Below are 17,436 nucleotides of genomic sequence, written 5' to 3' on the forward strand. Positions count from 1 at the left end.
TATTTATACATATATGTGTGTACATATTTATACATATATATGTATGTATATTTATACATATATAGGCATATATATAATTCAAAAATTAAATATGCCCACAAACATATGTTCAAATGTATTTCCCTTTGAAAACAGTATTTCATAGTTGTCATATATGTATTGCCTCTGAGAAGAAGCCTGTCTACAAAGTCTAGCTTCTCTACTCACCCTTAGGACGTTTCTTCATGTCTCTGTTTTATAAACATCCTTCTGAATGTGACTCTTTCCCCACATCCTCTACATAAATTAAATTGATGATTCATGAGCTAGTTAAGGAAACAATTTCATTGTTCTTTCCTTTTGTCTTTAACTCATTTTTAATGCTTCTGCACCTTGGATTTCATATTTGTGTTTACAATCTTCTGTGCTGTCTATCATAATGATTATGTGTTATAATTATAGGTATATTATTAAACATAGACAATTTAGATAGTTGAAGATATAAGTGTAATTATAAAATAATATAGAAAGTATAGCATCTCTTTCGGTAGTAACATCATATACATCTATTTTGCAGTGCCACAAAAGGAGCTGTAAACAAAGCCAATTAGGTGATGCTTATTTTTCTGACATAATAGTAAGATAATGATGATAAGGATGAAGAAGTTGATGTTCTCTGATAAGCATGACATTTTAGGGTACATTTCCTTATGGGGTGAAATATGAAATGTACTTATTCTCAAAATTTTAGGAGACATATTAAAAATTCTTGATAAATAAATCTGACCAGATTGAACTCATACTCTAAAGCTGAGAATACCATTGTCATTTGAGATAGGCAGTAATGTTGGTAAATGGGCTACTGTAGCAGATAATTTTGGTAAACTAGCCCCCCTTAAGAGGGACAAGGGAAGCTTACATTCACAATATAGGGCCCGAATGTGGATACCCAGGACCCATGTAAAAATGAAGGCATAATGCCTGGAAAGTTGGAGCTTAAGATGTGAAGAAAATAGGATCCAGGGCCTTTCTGAATAATCATTGAACTGCAAATTCAGTGAGAGACCTTGTCTCAAAAAGTGAGTTGGATGGAACCGAGTTGTGGCTCAGTGTGTAAGAGAACTCACTGTTCAGACTTGAGGACCTGAGTTAATATCTTTAGCACCCATGGAGAAAGTGAGACATGTTTACACACACCTATAAGTTTAGTGCTGTGGACCAAGGAGTTAAGTGACAGTGGAGGCAAGAAACCCTCTTATACTTGCTGGCCTGCAGCTTATCTGAGGAAACCATGAATTCCATGTTCAATGTGAGATCCTTGAAAAAAAATAAGATGGTTATAAGGGACATTTGATGACCTCCTCTGTCATGTGCAGATGTGTGCATATGCATGTATACTAACACATATATTCACGCACACACACACACACACTAATCCACACAATGAAGTGGAAACCGATTGAAAAAGGTATGCTTTTGAAATCTGGCCTCAGCATAACTAACACTCATGTGTGCTTCCTTCACATGCTCACACAAAACACTTTTACACACAAATTACATTTATACACAGAAAAATATAGGTGAGAAGACAAAATGGTTAAATATTCAACAAAACCAAATTAGAAGGGAAAGACAGTGAATTCAATAAATGTTTGAATACTATGCTTCAATCCTAACCTGGACCAGTCTTCAGACTCCAAATCCACAAAGTAAAATGACCCATCCAGCAGGTCCAGTTATTCAGGGTTCTGAAGAGGCGCTACCTGTGGGTCAAGGAGGGTAGAAAAGAAGGAGACCAAGCAAGGTTCTGTTGTCAAGGTCTCGTTTATTGAGAGGAATGTACAGCATTTAAAGCTCTGAAGCAGGAATTGAAGCAGGAACTGAAGCTTAGGGTGGGGGAGTACTGGGAAGTGCCCAAGGATATAAGGTGAATCACTAAACTGCAAGATATCCTCCTTAAACAAAGAGGCAACAGTCTTCCAGGGACATGTTCTTTGAAAAGGTTGAGCCATGGGGTTGGGGATTTAGCTCAGTGGTAGAGCGCTTGCCTAGCAAGCACAAGGCCCTGGGTTCGGTCCCCAGCTCCGAAGGAAAAAAAAAAAAAAAAAAAAAAAAGATCGAGCCCTTCTCAGGAATCTGCTCAGGGACATCCGGTGTTTGCTCAGGCTGAAACATCCTGTGATTGCTCCTGGAATCTTCCTGGGAGAGGCTTTTGTCCAACAATCTCATAATCTTACAGCAGCCACCTTAGGGCTGAGCGCCCTGTGACTGCATAGCTCAGAAAGGCTCCCTACATTAAAAAGTTCAGATTTCTACCCAGAAGTGCAAGAGTGCAGAGGTTTCATTGCTTTTTACATTTTTTGATAGGGGTCTTACTTAACCCAGACTAGCCTTAAACTTGTTCTACAGCCAAGAGTGACTTTTGCTCCTCCTGTTTCCATGTCCTCTGTGTTGTAATTGAAGGGTTTACATAATCATACCCAGTTTTTCTGGTTTTGGAGATCCAACTTTTTGCCTTGTATATGCCAAAGAGACTCAATACAATCTAATTGATACTTCCATTTTTTATGTAGACCTACTGCCATTTATTTGGATCAGAGTACACTGGAATAAGGGAGTTACAAAGCCATTTCAAGGACATTTGAACATGGGTGCCAAGGGAACATTCGTATCTGGGAACATAGAATACCTTAATTGAAATTCTCCATCTACATTCAGATTTGGAATTTATAGGGACAAGAAAATTGAATAAAGAAGGGGAGACATATCTGAAAGTTGACTCGTGATATGTGGTATGTTCACTTGATCTTGGAGCTCATTTCACTTGTCTTTGGGGAAATATATAGCAAGAAGTAAAGTCTTTGAGACCAGTAACTTTAGTGAAAGCTGAGTTGTGTACAACATTCTTTTCAAAATTCCAATGTGGAATTAAAGAAAAAGAAAACAGCACTGGGATTGCTATTATGGAAGGGATGAGTTTGTTATGCAAAAAAAGTGGAGTGGGATGAATGGCTGGATATATGTGGGCTCTCAGATTTCTTTCTAGTATCCAGAGAGTTATTCTTCCAGTGGCCAGATAAATATTAATCAGTGCTCTTTCAATAGTCATAGTCAGAGGGAACTTTCCCAGAGGTTATATTCCTAAGGAGTCTACAAGAACAAGGAATCGGGGCATTATATACATACAAATTCATTGCTCCTCCATTCTAAGCAGCCCTGAAGGAACCCTACCTGGAGAATTTTGTGGAATTGGTGAGGCCTTTGTTGTATACATTGGATCTCTCTCTCTCTCTCTCTCTCTCTCTCTCTCTCTCTCTCTCTCTCTTCCCCTCTCCTTAGCTGTTTCCCTTGATCTTTAAAAAAATTATTTATCTATTTACATCCCAAATGCTGCCCCTCTTCTTAGTCCCATCTCAAAGGGTTCCTTTTCCTGCCCCACACCCTTTCACCTCTGAGACGGATATGCATATCCACCTTCCCTGGTACATCATGTCTCTGCAGGATTAGGTATAACCTCTCCTACTGAGGCCAGATAAGGCTCTGCTGCATGTGTGTCTGGGGTCTTGGACCAGCCTATGTATCCTCTTTGGTTGGTAGCTTGTTCTCTGGGAGCTCCCAGGGATCCAGGTTAGTTTACATTGTTGATCTTCCTATGAGGGTGTCATTCCCTTCTTTCAATTCTCCTAACTCTTTCATAGGGGTCCTTGACCTCCATCCAATGTTTAGCTGTGGGTATCTGCATCTGTCTCAGTTATCTGTTGGCTAGAGCCCCTGAGAGAATAGCCATACTAGGTTCCTGTCTGCAAGCACAGCATGGCATTGTAATAGTGTCAGGGATTGGTGTCCGTCCATGGGATGAGTCTCAAGTTGGTTTGGTCATTGGTCGGCTATTCAGTCTCTGCTCCAACTTTGTCCCTATATTTCCTTTAATTATGATGAGTTCTGTTCTTGAGATGTAATAGATGTTCTTTTCATTTCGAGGATCTTGACTGAAGAATTTATAGATAATATGGGAAATGTTAAATATAGTGTTAGGTGGAATAAGGCATATGTGACATAAATGAATGTGAAACAATGCCATGTTTATGTTGCTAATATGAGAGAAAGGAGAGAGAGGGTGGGGGGAGAAGGACAGGGAGAGGGAGGAAGGGAGAGAGAGAAAGAGGGAGAAAGAGAGAGAGAGATCAATGAAAAAAGTAACAGTAAGACATCAGAGTGGCAATGATGAAATCTTATCTTTTCTGCTTTTTCTTAAGGTGCTTCTTAGCCATTAGATATTCCTCAGTTGAGAATTCTTTGTTTGGATCTGTACCCCATTTTTAAAGAGGATTATTTGAATCTCTGGAGTCTAACTTCTTCAGTTCTTGTTATATTGGATATTAGCCCTCTATTGGATGTTGGTCACTGTTTTGTTCTATTGACAGTGTCTTTTGACTTTCAGAAGCTTTGCAATTTTATGAGTTCCCATTTGCTGATTCTTGATCTTAAAGCATAAGTCATTGGTGTTCTGTTCAGGAAATTTTCCCCTGTGCCTATGTGTTCGAGGCTTTTCCCCACTTTCTTTTCTTTTAGTTTCAGTGTATCTGGTTTTATGTGGAGATTGTTAATCCACTTGGTCTTGAGATCTGTACAAGAAGATAAGAATTGGTAAATTTGCAATCTTCCACATGCTGACTTACCATTCGACCAACACTATTTGTTGAAAATGCTATCTGTTTTCCATGGAATAGTTTTAGTTAGCTCCTTTGTCAAAGATCAAGTGACCATAGGTATGTGGGTTCATTTCTGGGTCTTCAATTTTATTCCATTGATCTACCTGCCTGTCTCTGTATGAATACCATGTAGTTTTTATTACCATTATTCTGTAATACAGCTTGAGGTCTGGGATGGTGATTCCTCCAGAAGTTCTTTTATTGTTGAAAATAGTTTTCACTCTCCTGTGTTTTTTTTCCAAATGAGTCTGCAAATTGCTCTTTCTAATTCTATGAAGAATTGAGTTGGAATTTTGATGTAGCTATACCAATCCTAGTCATAACACCCAAAGGACGCTTTAACATATAATAAGAACACATGCTCTACTATGTTCATAGCAGCCTTATTTATAATAGCCAGAAGCTGGAAAGAACCCAGATGTTCCTCAGTAGAGGAGTGGATACAGAGAAATGGTACATTTACACAATGGAGTACTAATCAGCTATTAAAACAATGACTACATGAAATTCTTAGGCAAATGGATTGGTCTAGAAAATATCATCCTGAGTGAGGTAACCCATTACCAAAAGATTACACATGGTAAACACTCACTGATAAGTGGATATTAGCCTACAAGCTTGGAATATCTAAGAAAAAGTTCACAAATCTTACGAAGCCCAAGAAGAAGGAAGACCAAAATGTGGATTCATCATTCCTTCTTAGAAGGGAAAACAAAATTATTCATAGGATGAAATACAGGGACAAAGAGTGGAGCAGGAACTGAAGAAAAGGTCATCCAGAGACTGCCCCACATGGGGATCCCTGCCATATGCAGCCACCAAAACCAGTTAATATTGCTGATGCCAAGAAATGCTTACTGACCAGAGCCAGATATGGGTGTCTCCTGAGAGGGTCTGCCAGAGTCCTACTGATACAGATGAGGATGGTTGCAGCTAACCATTGGACTGAACAAGGGGACCCCAATGGAGGAGTTAGAGAAAAGACTGAAGGAGAAGAAGAGGTTTGCAACACCATAGGAAGAGCAACAATATCAACCAAGCAGACCCCACCAGAGCTCCTAGTGACTAAACTACCAACTAATGAATATACATCGAAGGACTCATAACTCTAGCCACATATGTGACAGAGGATGGCATTGTCCAGCATCAATGGGAAGAAAAGCCTTTGGTCCTGTGAAGGCTAGTTTCCTCAGTGTAGGGTAATGCAAGGCATTGAGGTTGGAATGGGTGGGTGGGAATGGGAGCATCCTTATAGAAGCAGGGGGGTGGGGGGAGGGATAATATTTAAAATGTAAATACCTAATGTCTCCAAGAAAAATAAAATTATTAAAGAAAGAAAAGTTTGTTTCTAATTAAAAATAGTATTAGCATAATTTGAGGAGTCAATAAAATGAAGACAGCTGCAGCTGCTCATCTTACGGCTATTTTTGCTGTGTTGGGGAAGTCAGTGTTATCATCGTGGGGGCTAGTGTCCAGGCTCACAGCCCGAAGGAAAGTCATTACAAGATCTAGAGAAGCATGATCAGCAAAAATCCAAATATATATTAGGGGTAAAAAAAAGCACACATCTTTTTGAAAACCTAATTTTGAAGCCACCAGACATATATCAAATGCCAATATTATTCTAATATTATATTCAGCATATGCTAAGCAGCCTTTGGTTGGAGGAACAAGGTTGAATTTAGTACAGTAACCATTGGTACCACCATTTAAAATAGGACTTTTTTTGCAAAGATAGAATAATATAGCTAGAAAAGATATAAATAAGTTAAAGATAGAATAATGGCAATGAGTAGCATCTTATTAAGATATATGTCATTTTGTGATATAGGTTGGTCTTATTTATAGGTTACATTCTTGTGTTATTGAAACATTTCAACACCCAATAAAAACATTTTGTCCATGGGAATTACTTATAAATATTGATTGTGATGCAGAAGTGAAAATGCTGGAAAGTGTGGAGGAAGTCTTTTCAAAATGAGATAAGTCTTTTAATAAAACATAATGGTTATATGATGATTTGACAAAGCGTGAATATTTGTTTATATGTCTATTTAATAACAGTGGTTAAAAAAGAAGATGTCCTTTGAATGTGGGACAGTGGGAGGGTAGTTAAGTAGGAGGGATAGGAGGAAATTATATATTTTTAAGTTAATTAAATAAGCATTCATACATTGCACTGTGGACACAACGAATGTAAGAAATTTCTCCAGAAATTTTGTTCTAAGATGGGCAAGAAAGAGAAGCCAAAGGAATCTGATTTGGTGGAGCAAATAGGATGTTCTTTTAGTTTAAAGTATATGAGTAGCTGTCTGGTGCCAAATAGTCAGTTCTAAAATCATCCATACAAGTAACAGAATATGGACCAGGAAGATTCCATTTAAGAATATATATGTGAATATATTTACACAATTATAGTTAACAAAACATGGGCCATACATTTGAAGGAGTGTGGGGAGGGGTATTAAGAAGGTTTGGAGAGAGGAAAGAGGAGAAAGAAACATAGTAAGTTTAATTAACGAAAGTTAAAAAGGATAATGAAAATCTAATGTGTCATTTATTTTATCAGGTTTTCATTATATTTACACTCAGGAAGTGGGATATTTTAAAGACTAAAACAACTGTGTTTATGAATACATCATCCTGTTTCTGTTAATGTAAGTGTATATGTGCATGAGTGCAGAGACTCACTGAAGCCAGAAGAGGGCATAGTGTCCCCTGGAGCTAGACTTAACAGGCTAGTGAGAATCTCCCAACGTGAATTCTGGGAGCCAAAATCAGGCCCTCTGTGAAGATAGTACATGCTCTCAACTGCTGAACCATTTCTCCAGCACAAGTTTAGAGCCTTGTGTCATAGCCTATCAAAGAGATGACAGAAGTCCACATAGTCCTGGCCAGGACATAGTATTCAAAATGGCCATACACATTTTGTCCACATTATTTCCTATCTATTTTCTTTCTGTCCTTACTTTATTCTTTGTCACATGCCACTTTGGCAGTTTTTAGAAAGGGATAAGTAGATCTCTTCTAATTGTCTGTCACTTACCTTCTTACAAACTGATGCCCCATACATTTTTACATTCTAACCCCCCTACACAGGTTCTCTCAGCAGACACTCCTCCATTCCTTTGCATAGAGGAGAAACAAGGGCTTGCCAGAGTTGTTTGTACTCACAGCCCATCTGATTTAAAAGATGATGGGATAAACTAGAGGTTTAGACAAAAATAATGGGTTTGAGACCTAAATGAGAAAGAGAATTAAAACCTAGTATTGAAAGAGAGATGAGCTGTTCATATTAAATACCTCTTGAGGAAAAGATGTATATAAAAAGCTTTGCATTGCACTTCCTTTGGCTCTAGATAAATTCTGCCCATCATATTGATATACTGTGGGTTTTCAGAGGAATATATTTGTGAGAATATCAAATATTCTTCTGTGAAACAATCTCTTAGAAAGGGCTCCATAAAGAAGACCGAAATTATTAGCAAAATCATTGGCACAGTAACATGCAAGTGAGGAAATTTCACAGGATTCCACACCAAGCAAAGAACCATAGATGACTAACAACCGTTGGGAGAAAGAAATTGGCCCTTTCCAGGGATGAGGTCCCCTTATTGTTTACCCAATTCAGAGTGGTCAGCCTTAAAACTGTATGCACAGCAACAATACCAACGGACTCAGCCAGTTGAATTCATATGTCGTTGTGTATTTATACATATATGTAACAATAGTAATCAAGAGAAGAGGCTATCAAATTGAGTGTGAGAGGGCATGTGTAGGGTTTTTAGGAAGTGCAGCTAGGGGCAAGGGAAAAGGGGAAAGCTAGAGGGAGGGAAAGAAGAGTAAAGGGATACAATTCTATTTCAACTCGAAACATTAAAAACTAAAATATTATTTTTTCTAAAATATGATCAAATATAACCACTTGTATGCTTTAACAGTTTTTTCTATGTACTTTTTTAGATTAATAGTTAGGCTCACATGAATAGAAAACTTAATATTACAACCTTAGAACCCCAATGTAGTCTTCCTTAAGTAATAAGAATGACATTTCTTTTATCTTTTTTGTAGTGTGTGTGTGTGAGTGTGTGTGTGTGTATTTGTGTGTGTACTCTGTGCACATGTATGTGTAATGTATACATTCATTTGAAAATGTGAGAGGGCATGCATCCTTGGGATCTAGTTCAACTATGAAAGTCAGAGGGTAATATTAAGTGTTCATCCTTACCATTCTTTTTGTTTGTTTAAGACAGGCTTCCTGATATACATGCTCATTACCTGGGCCCTAAGATGAGAGGGTTTCTTCTTCCCACCTTTGCATAGACGCATTAGGATTATACATGTGTACTATGGTGTTGAGCTTTACCTGTTTCTAGAGATTTCAGTCTTCATGCTTTTGTGGCAAAAGCTATTTTCCCAGCCCATCAATGTTATTTATTGTCACTTTAGGATTATATATGGAATTCTCTACCAGAACAAACAAATCTAAGTCAGTTTTAGCAGATCTGCATTATAGATGCATGTGTGTCAGTCTGTATAAAGGAAAATACTGTAAGAGAAAAAGTTGGGAGTCTTAGAAATTGTGTGAAACACTCTATGTAAGATTATTTCTGCATAGTTTTAAGATTCAGCTTCTCTATGTACATGGAGAACAACTCAAAGAGCAAACTCTCTAAGAGTTTGGCAACAGAGATCTTTTGGAATTCAGCTGAAGCAGGCATAAGAACCTTTGTTGTATAGCAGTGGTTGACCACAGGATTGCTATTGTATTTTTTTTTTTACATTTAGAAGTTGTATTTCACGGTAACATGAATAGAAAGTATATATGAAGATATTCACAAGCTGGCCATTAGCAGATGGAAAACTCCACCCAGCATTACTGCCAAGTCATGGAGGAGCATAAGAGGTTAAGGTAGAGAGGAGTCATCTTTCCCAGCAAAGCCCCTCTCCCTAGCAATGTGAGTTTTAAAATCCAAAGTCTCAATGGCCACAGGGAGTGAGGACTGGAATGGAGCACTGAGATACCGCTCTATACAAGGGTTTGCCTAAAGGGTCTGAAGTGTGTACGCACCGAGGAAGGACAGTGGAATCCAGTGACCTATGGAAAAGGGGTGAGGGTCATCGGGGCTGTCTTCATTTATGGAAGTGGAGGAGGGGATGTTTGGGAAGGTGTCTGTGAACTACGGCAGGAGGGAATCTTGGCATTGCTCCCAATGTACCAAAATGTCATGTTTTTAAAATTCCTTTAAATAAAGCCTCCCTCTGCCCACAGCTGGCTCTTCAGGAGCCACTGCCCTGACCTCTCATACTTTCCCATTGTGCCTCCTAGCTGGAGTGAGGCAGAGCCTTCCATCCTCAGACCGCAAGGAAGCATACTTCTCCAACAAGGATAGTGAATCCAAGGATTGGCATCTAATCCTGGCTGCAAACTCCACCCACCAGAGGCAGTGCTGCTCTTGTATACAGGGTTGAGTTCCAGTAGTTGATCAAAAGAAAGCTACAGGAGCAAGGGAACGAGGGACTTCACACCCTGAGCAAACTTACAGCGCAGACATTCATGTCCTCAAGTGTGGACCACTGTGCATTTACCCACACTGCCCCTTATGTGTGTAAGCAGAGTCAAGGCCCCTGGGAACATGGAAACAAGGACAGCTTGAGACTGTAACAGACATAGGCTAGCATGCCATGACCTCAGAGCAACAATGTACTCAAATCAGGTAATTAATAGTCATTTAGCAAAAATCCTCTCCCAGAGCTGAGGTAACAAAAATCCAAGTTAGCTATGAATCCCTTTTAACCAAAATAAAGGAAAGCAACACTTAAAATCACTTAAAAAGACAAAGTTTAAAAAAATAATGTCTCCCAAGAACTACGGTCCTTGTGTCTCTCATCCATTTGGCTTCCTCACCAGTTTGGTAATGGGAGTGACCCACAGAGAAGAAAAGGTGAGTTCACAGGACTGAGAGGGTGTTTGGTCCAGGGAAAGAGAGGCTTGTGGTAAGCCCTCCCTTTTCTGGACTCCATGCAAAATAAAAATCTATCAATACCAATAACTACAAAGCCCACTTTAGTAACAAGCCTAGATTTTACTAACACTACATACAAACTATAACCTTAAAAGGAAAGGCCCACAGAAAGTGGTGGTGGGGGTGCTGCACCCCACTCTTACTCCCTAGCTGTCTTAGTGAGCAGGGTTCTTCTTCCTGCCCAATCCACCAGAAACAAAAACTACAGTGAAGATAATATTAACTACACCACTCCAATTGTGGCATAGATCAGCTCCTGGACAACCGCATCCTGGAAGATCTCTGTTGAGTAATAGAACACAGCATTGATCCCAGAGAACTGCTGTGACAGCTGGAGGACAATGGAGATGAGAAGGGCCTGGAAGTAGCTAGGTGACCTGAAGAGCTCCAGCACAGTGCCCTGCTTCTCCTGTGACATCCTGACACTCTCATTTTTCATTTTCTGGATCTCCTGGACCACATCCTGAGTGACCCACAACCACTGGAGGATCTCCTTTGCTTAGTCTTCCTCCTTTCTGTTATTTGCAAGAACTTCAAACTCTCAGGGCAAAATGGAAGGGCTGCACTTTGCTAGAATGATGGTTAAGCCCAGTAGCCCAGGCCACAACTCTTCAGAGCCCTGAATAATGTCCAAACCAAAGACCTGAGCCACCAGAATCCCAACAATGATGCCCAGCTGATTTAGCATGCCAAATGCACCCTGTAGGGCAGTGGGAGACACCTCTCCAATGTGCATCAGCACAAAGCCTGTACACAGTCCACAGAAGATGCCAATAATCAAGCAGCCCAGGGTCAGCATTTCAACAGACTCTGCTATCTTGGTGAATCCCATAAGACAGCCCCCAAGGATGGCCACCAATTTGACTAGAGGCATGGAGTTGCGTCTGCCAAAGTGGTTGACAAACAGTCCAACAGAAAAAGCCAATCATGACACCAACAGAGAAGATGGCCACACATAAGGACCAGAGGGTGGTCAGCAGCCCCTTGCTTGGTAGGTCTTCTAACAGCTCTTTCAACGTGTAGTTAAGAAAGTCCTTAATGATTGTATCAGGTGCACTGATGACTCTGGTGTTGTAGACAAACTGGAAAGAACCAATTGTGGCAACAGTAACAGCAAACACCAGAGATGGGGTCACCTTCATTGTCCCCATGGTCCCAAACTAGTTCTCAAGTCTTAAGGTAGATCTAGAGGTATCCAGTCAATGTCCTCAGCAGCAAGTTTTCTTTGGGTCTTCAGCAGCAGCCCTCAGAAGGATTAAGGACCAATACTGAAAGCATCCACTGTTGTATTCTTAATACACTGTTCTGTACATAAACAACTTTTCAAATACATGGAAGATTTGTTCTTTTGAAAAGCTGAAACAATTTAAACACTGTTTAAAAAGAGTGTTTGCATGTACAGTTGACAATGGGCTGTAATAGCTAATCTTGACCACAGTACTGACTGGATTTGGAAACTCATATGAGGTTACTAAAACACATCATGAGGGCAGTTACAGAAGAAATTAACTGAAGAGAAGGTCCTGAATGTGAGGAGCAGGATTGTAGAGGCTGAGGGCATTGATAGACCCCAGAGTGAAAGAAAGCAGATAGCTAGTGTGTGTGTGTGTGTGTGTGTGTGTGTGTGTGTGTGTGTGTTACATGTCTGCTTCTTTGTCTCCATGACCTGAACTGCTCTGTTCTGCCTTATATCACCCTTACCAATATGGATTGAAACCCCTGAAACCAAATAATTCCTCTCATAAGTTGGTTCTCTTGTATTTGCCACAGTGATAAAAACTCTGATCAACACTCTCTCCACTACGTTTCATTAATATAATTTTCCTTTTATCTTCATCCCTTTTGTCTTATGAAATTGATTGTTTTAGAGTGCAGTGCTTTTTTATTGTCTGTAAAATTCATATTTTTTTATTTTATCTTCCAAGGAAATGGGTTGAATGCTTATATCCTTTTGAAGGTAATATGTTGGATTATGCTCCTTGTACGTCTACTCAGAATTTGTCTCCTGATTGTCCGCTTACATATGTGCAGGGATAGTCAAGCCAGACCTCAAGAGAGGCCAGCCATGCTAACACTTTAGTCTTGAACTTGTAGGTCCTCATGACCACGAGAACTGAGTGGTGTTTAAACCAAATGATGTGCACTGTTTATGTTATAGTACCCAAAGTAGAAGAAGAAGAAAAAGAATAGCTGCATATATATTTTTCAGTATACCAAATACCCATCATTTGAAAAATATGTTTAAATTTTCAATTATTATGTTATTTTAAGTTGTAAAATGGTTAGTGAAAGTGCTAATACTTTACCAATGCTGCTGTAAGAGAAAGGTAATTAGATCTGTGTTAGGAAAAGAGCCTACGTAAAAATGAATAGTATACTTTTAAAAAGATTAAAAATGAAAGGTGATGAACTACTAAGGCAGCAGGGACAAGGAAAGAAGTAATTATATTTGTGATGTATTCTAGCTATTAGAGAGCAGCCTATTTCAGTTGTATCTTAACACTTGTAGGTTGCCCAGTGCCAAATAGTCATCCCTGAATATATACAGGTAACCTTGTATATTTGGGTAAAATAACAATTGACAAAGAAAGGAAGAGACCATGAGTTTGAAGGAGATTTAGGAAGGATATGTAGGAGGGCTTGGAGAAAGAAAAGTTAGAAGAAAAATAAACTTTCAAAATTAACTAAAAAGGTAGAAAATAATGTTTTTGACTTCACTTGAGATGAAAGTAAGTCATCATCTTACTTTTCCTGTTGTGATAAAACACTCTTGACAAAACTACTTACAAAAGGTTCCTTCTGGGTCACGGTTGAAGGGTACTTTGTATCATGGACGGGGTTTAAGTGTTCCAGGGGCTGGAAACAATTGTTCACATCACATCTAGTGCCAGGAAACAGCGAATAATGAAGTTCTGTGGCTTCTCAGCTTCCTCTCTCTGTGTAGACAGTTCGGGAACCTGTCAGAAATGATGCTGCTGACAGTGGCTAGATCTTCCCATCTCATTTAGTGTAATCAAAAAAATCTCTAGCAGGTGTGCCCAGACACCCATCTTTCAGATAATTTAAAAATTTTTTTGGTCATTTTTGACAATTAACAAAACCACTGTAGTCACAAACACTATACTTAAAATTCTAAAATAAGATTTTTCTGGAGTGTAAGCTTTGTTTTGACAAGAAAAGTGTATTTTAGTAGTCAAAGCTAGTGATCTTTTGATAAAAGATGATTTGATGAGAAATATATTTAGCAGTTGCAGTATGCTGGCACTTTCATTTTAAGCAGATCATAAACCATATATTTTCCAAATACAGCCTGATGATGGCAAATATAGATACCAAGGAGGCTGAGCGTCAAAACATAGATCGGTGAAATAGATTTTGTCTAAAGTGCATTGCGATCAGATCACTTGAGTTATTTACTCAATCTGTGGATCACCGTTTTTGGAACGGAAAGATGCTTTCCTAGGAGTTGCATTTAAATATTCTGCAAATTCAATATTTACATTGTGATTCATAACAGTAGTAAAGTTACAGATATGCAGTAGCAAAAATATAATTTTATGGTTAGGAGTCGCCACAATATGAGAAACTATGTTAAAGGGTTGCAGCATTAAGAAGGCTGAGAACCACTAATCTACATGGAGAATGGCCATTAGAGCTGAAGAAACATTGGCTTATAGTTTAGTTCTTGTCACTTCTGAATGGTTTTAGCAGGCCAATGAGACCACAGTAAAAGCTGTGCAAATGCTCTTGAGAAAGGCTGCAAGGTTTCTTACTAACACATGTCTCGTCTTGTCATATCCCACTGTGTCCCTTTAATATCACTTTCTCTTCTTTGAAGTAGACTTTTAAGGGGGCTGTTAATAAAGTGTGTAAATTTAGGTCTCTTCTTATTCAGCACTGTCTGCGCCTGATCTTAGATTTTTATCTCGGGCCCTCTGCAGCTATTATAAGAGATTGAGTTCTTGAATTCACTGAGTAATGTTTAATCTTCTGTGAAATCCCAGTTACCCAAGAACATTTTTAATGTTCTGCTTTAATGTTCTCAGTGCCTTGGCAGTGTGGGGCAGAAATGAGTCATTTTGAAGTCATGCTTTCTGCCAATTAACACTATGTTTTTCAGACTCCTATGTGATTGCTTGTTTGGAGAATTGCTCTCTCCCCACTGGTGAAGCACAAAGGTCAGCTTGACCTTTGGTTACATTTTCTCCAGATCTGCTTCTCTTTGCCACTCTGCACAACTGGAAACCAATCCTGAAGTCCAGCTCTTATTGGACTGACATGAGCTCTGAGCAGATTCACATGAAAGCATTTCTTCTGTGTCAACATGTGAGGCCCAAACTAGCTCAGCCCAACTAAATAAAGTAAGTCCCAGGGTCTCAACAATTTGTATCAGCTAGCTTTAGAATGGGCTCTAAACAACTTTGCAAGAACAAATATAATCTTCTCTGAATGTTTGTCATGAGTTGTTCATAGACTGGAGGAAATGGGGGTTGCTAGTCTGTGAATGTCCTCTGTCAGGATAATCGGTCCCACAGGAAAATGCCAATGTTGACTCCAGCTAAAAGAGGTAGAAATGTGGAGAGGTTGGTTAAAAGACAAAATTATTCACTTATGTGAGATGAGTCTTCTCTAGGGATCAATCATATAGGATTATGACCAAAGGGAATAATACCACAGTGCCGTAGTATGCTTGAAATTTCCTAGGAGAGCAGACTTAAGTGCTCTTCACACACAAACACACACACACACACACGCACATGCACATGCACACACACACAATGGGATATGTTAATTAGATTTATTATTTTACATTATACATATATCAAATCACTAAATTGCATCTTTTATATATATATATATATATATATATAACTCTAATTACATATAATTCTAATTATATATGAATCTAATTGTCAGTTTGTATGTCCGATAAAGTTAAAGATTGTAAGGGAATAAAGCTTCAAGTTCTGCTACTAAAGTACCTGATGATGCATTGAATGTATTCCTATAGGGCATATTTAATGAGTCACACTGGCCTCACGAAGAAAGATACTTGACCTTATTTTTCTTCTTTCAAACTTGACTTTGCATTATAGTATTAAGTAAGGGTATAGATATAAAATGGTAATCTAGAAGGGTATTTAATTAAGAGTATTTATTCAGCATTATGGATTGAATAAATAATGCTCTCCCGTAAACTTTGGACTTGACTGTTTGGTCACATAGTAGTCCTGTTTTATGAAGTTGTGAAATCAGGAAGTGACTGGAGATTGGCCTTTGAAGGTATATTATCCCATGCCATTTCTGATTTGCCCTCTGTTTTATGCCCAAATGATGTGGACAGGAGTCTCCTGCTGTGTGTTCCACGGCCACGATACTCTGTTTAAGTGAGTGGCTATCATGCATTGAACCCTCTGAAAAGTGAGCAGAAATAGTCCTTAATCTTTTAATTTGTTCCTCTCAGGTATTAGCTTAAAACCAATAAAGACCTGAGTAAGACACTATGATCCATCACCAGTATTTTATAGTCACATTTTATAATAGCTCTTTGGGCTTTTATTCTGATTCTTTCTTTAAAACATTCTTGTTGTAGCCTGCTCACAATTTTTCTCTAAGTTGTCTGGTTACTCTCTATAACTTTCCCTTTGCATTGTTTTCTATTTAACTCTTGCTTTAAATCTACCAATCCTTGTTCAGTCCGTCTGCTTCCAGTGTTTTTATGCTTAAAAGGTTTCTGCTGCATCTGTTTACTTTTATTGTCCTAAAGCGTCTTCAGCATAATTGAAGTGATTAATTTATTTTTCAGTCCTGCAACTATTTTCTTTCTTTTAAAATATTTCTGAAACTTGGGAATTGGGTAAGTGGTTACAATTTTTGCAGTGTCAGAATGAAGACTTGTGTTTGGATCATCAATGCCTATGTAAAAGCTGCTCTGAGAATAAGATTGAGGAGACAGTCGAATTTTGGGTTTCCTGAGCAACTACTATAGCCGAAACTTGAATTCCTGGGTTAGTGACAAACTTGTCTATAAAAATATCATGAAGAAAAATAGAGGGAGACACCATACATTGACCTCTGTGAGGCTATGCATACCCAAATATTATATATTGGAGAGATACACATGTGCATATACCACCCATACACATATACATATGAAACCAAGTTTTTTCTCATAACTTTTAAAGAAGTCTCTTAAGAACAGTGGAGACAAATAAATGTATTCCCATTATTATTTTTACTTTAGGAAACATTGGCTTTTAAATAATTATGTATCATTATTTGCATCAACAAATATGCATCACAGTGTATCAATAATTATGTATCAAAAAAATTATGTATCATTGCAACCTATCCAGAGCTTTCTAGTCAAACACAGAATGTAACAAAATGATACTTTAGTTATGTCTTCCAGTTAGTATTAGTTGTCAACCTGAAGTAGTCCAGAATCTTCTTAGAGGAAAACTTTGAGTGTTGAACTGCCTAGGTCAGATTGGCTGGTTGGTAATTATAGATTCCCTTTGGAAGCTTATCACGATTATTAATTGATGCAGGAGAGCCCATATTAATGTGTGTGGGCAGAATCATCCTCAGATAGGTGGTGCTGGACTGTATAAGAAGGCTATGTAATCATGAACTGTTGAGCCAGAGAAACCAGTAAGTAGTTCCTGCATTGTTCCTGTCTTGAGTTCTTGCTCAGTGACATTGTTCCTGCCTTGACT

The 17,436-nt window shown here is 38.5% G+C and overlaps 1 protein-coding gene and 1 pseudogene across 2 annotated transcripts in view; one reads left to right on the plus strand and one right to left on the minus strand.

The window, feature by feature from the left end:
• Clvs2 (clavesin 2) overlaps positions 1–17,436 on the plus strand; it is a 111,107-nt gene that overhangs the window by 52,156 nt on the left and 41,515 nt on the right.
• On the minus strand, positions 10,873–11,913 carry LOC103690942 (solute carrier family 2, facilitated glucose transporter member 3 pseudogene; annotated as a pseudogene).

This window comes from Rattus norvegicus, chromosome 1 (assembly GCF_021556685.1).
Source record: "Rattus norvegicus strain SHRSP/BbbUtx chromosome 1, alternate assembly SHRSP_T2T, whole genome shotgun sequence".
In the NCBI taxonomy this organism is placed as follows: Eukaryota; Metazoa; Chordata; class Mammalia; order Rodentia; family Muridae; genus Rattus; species Rattus norvegicus.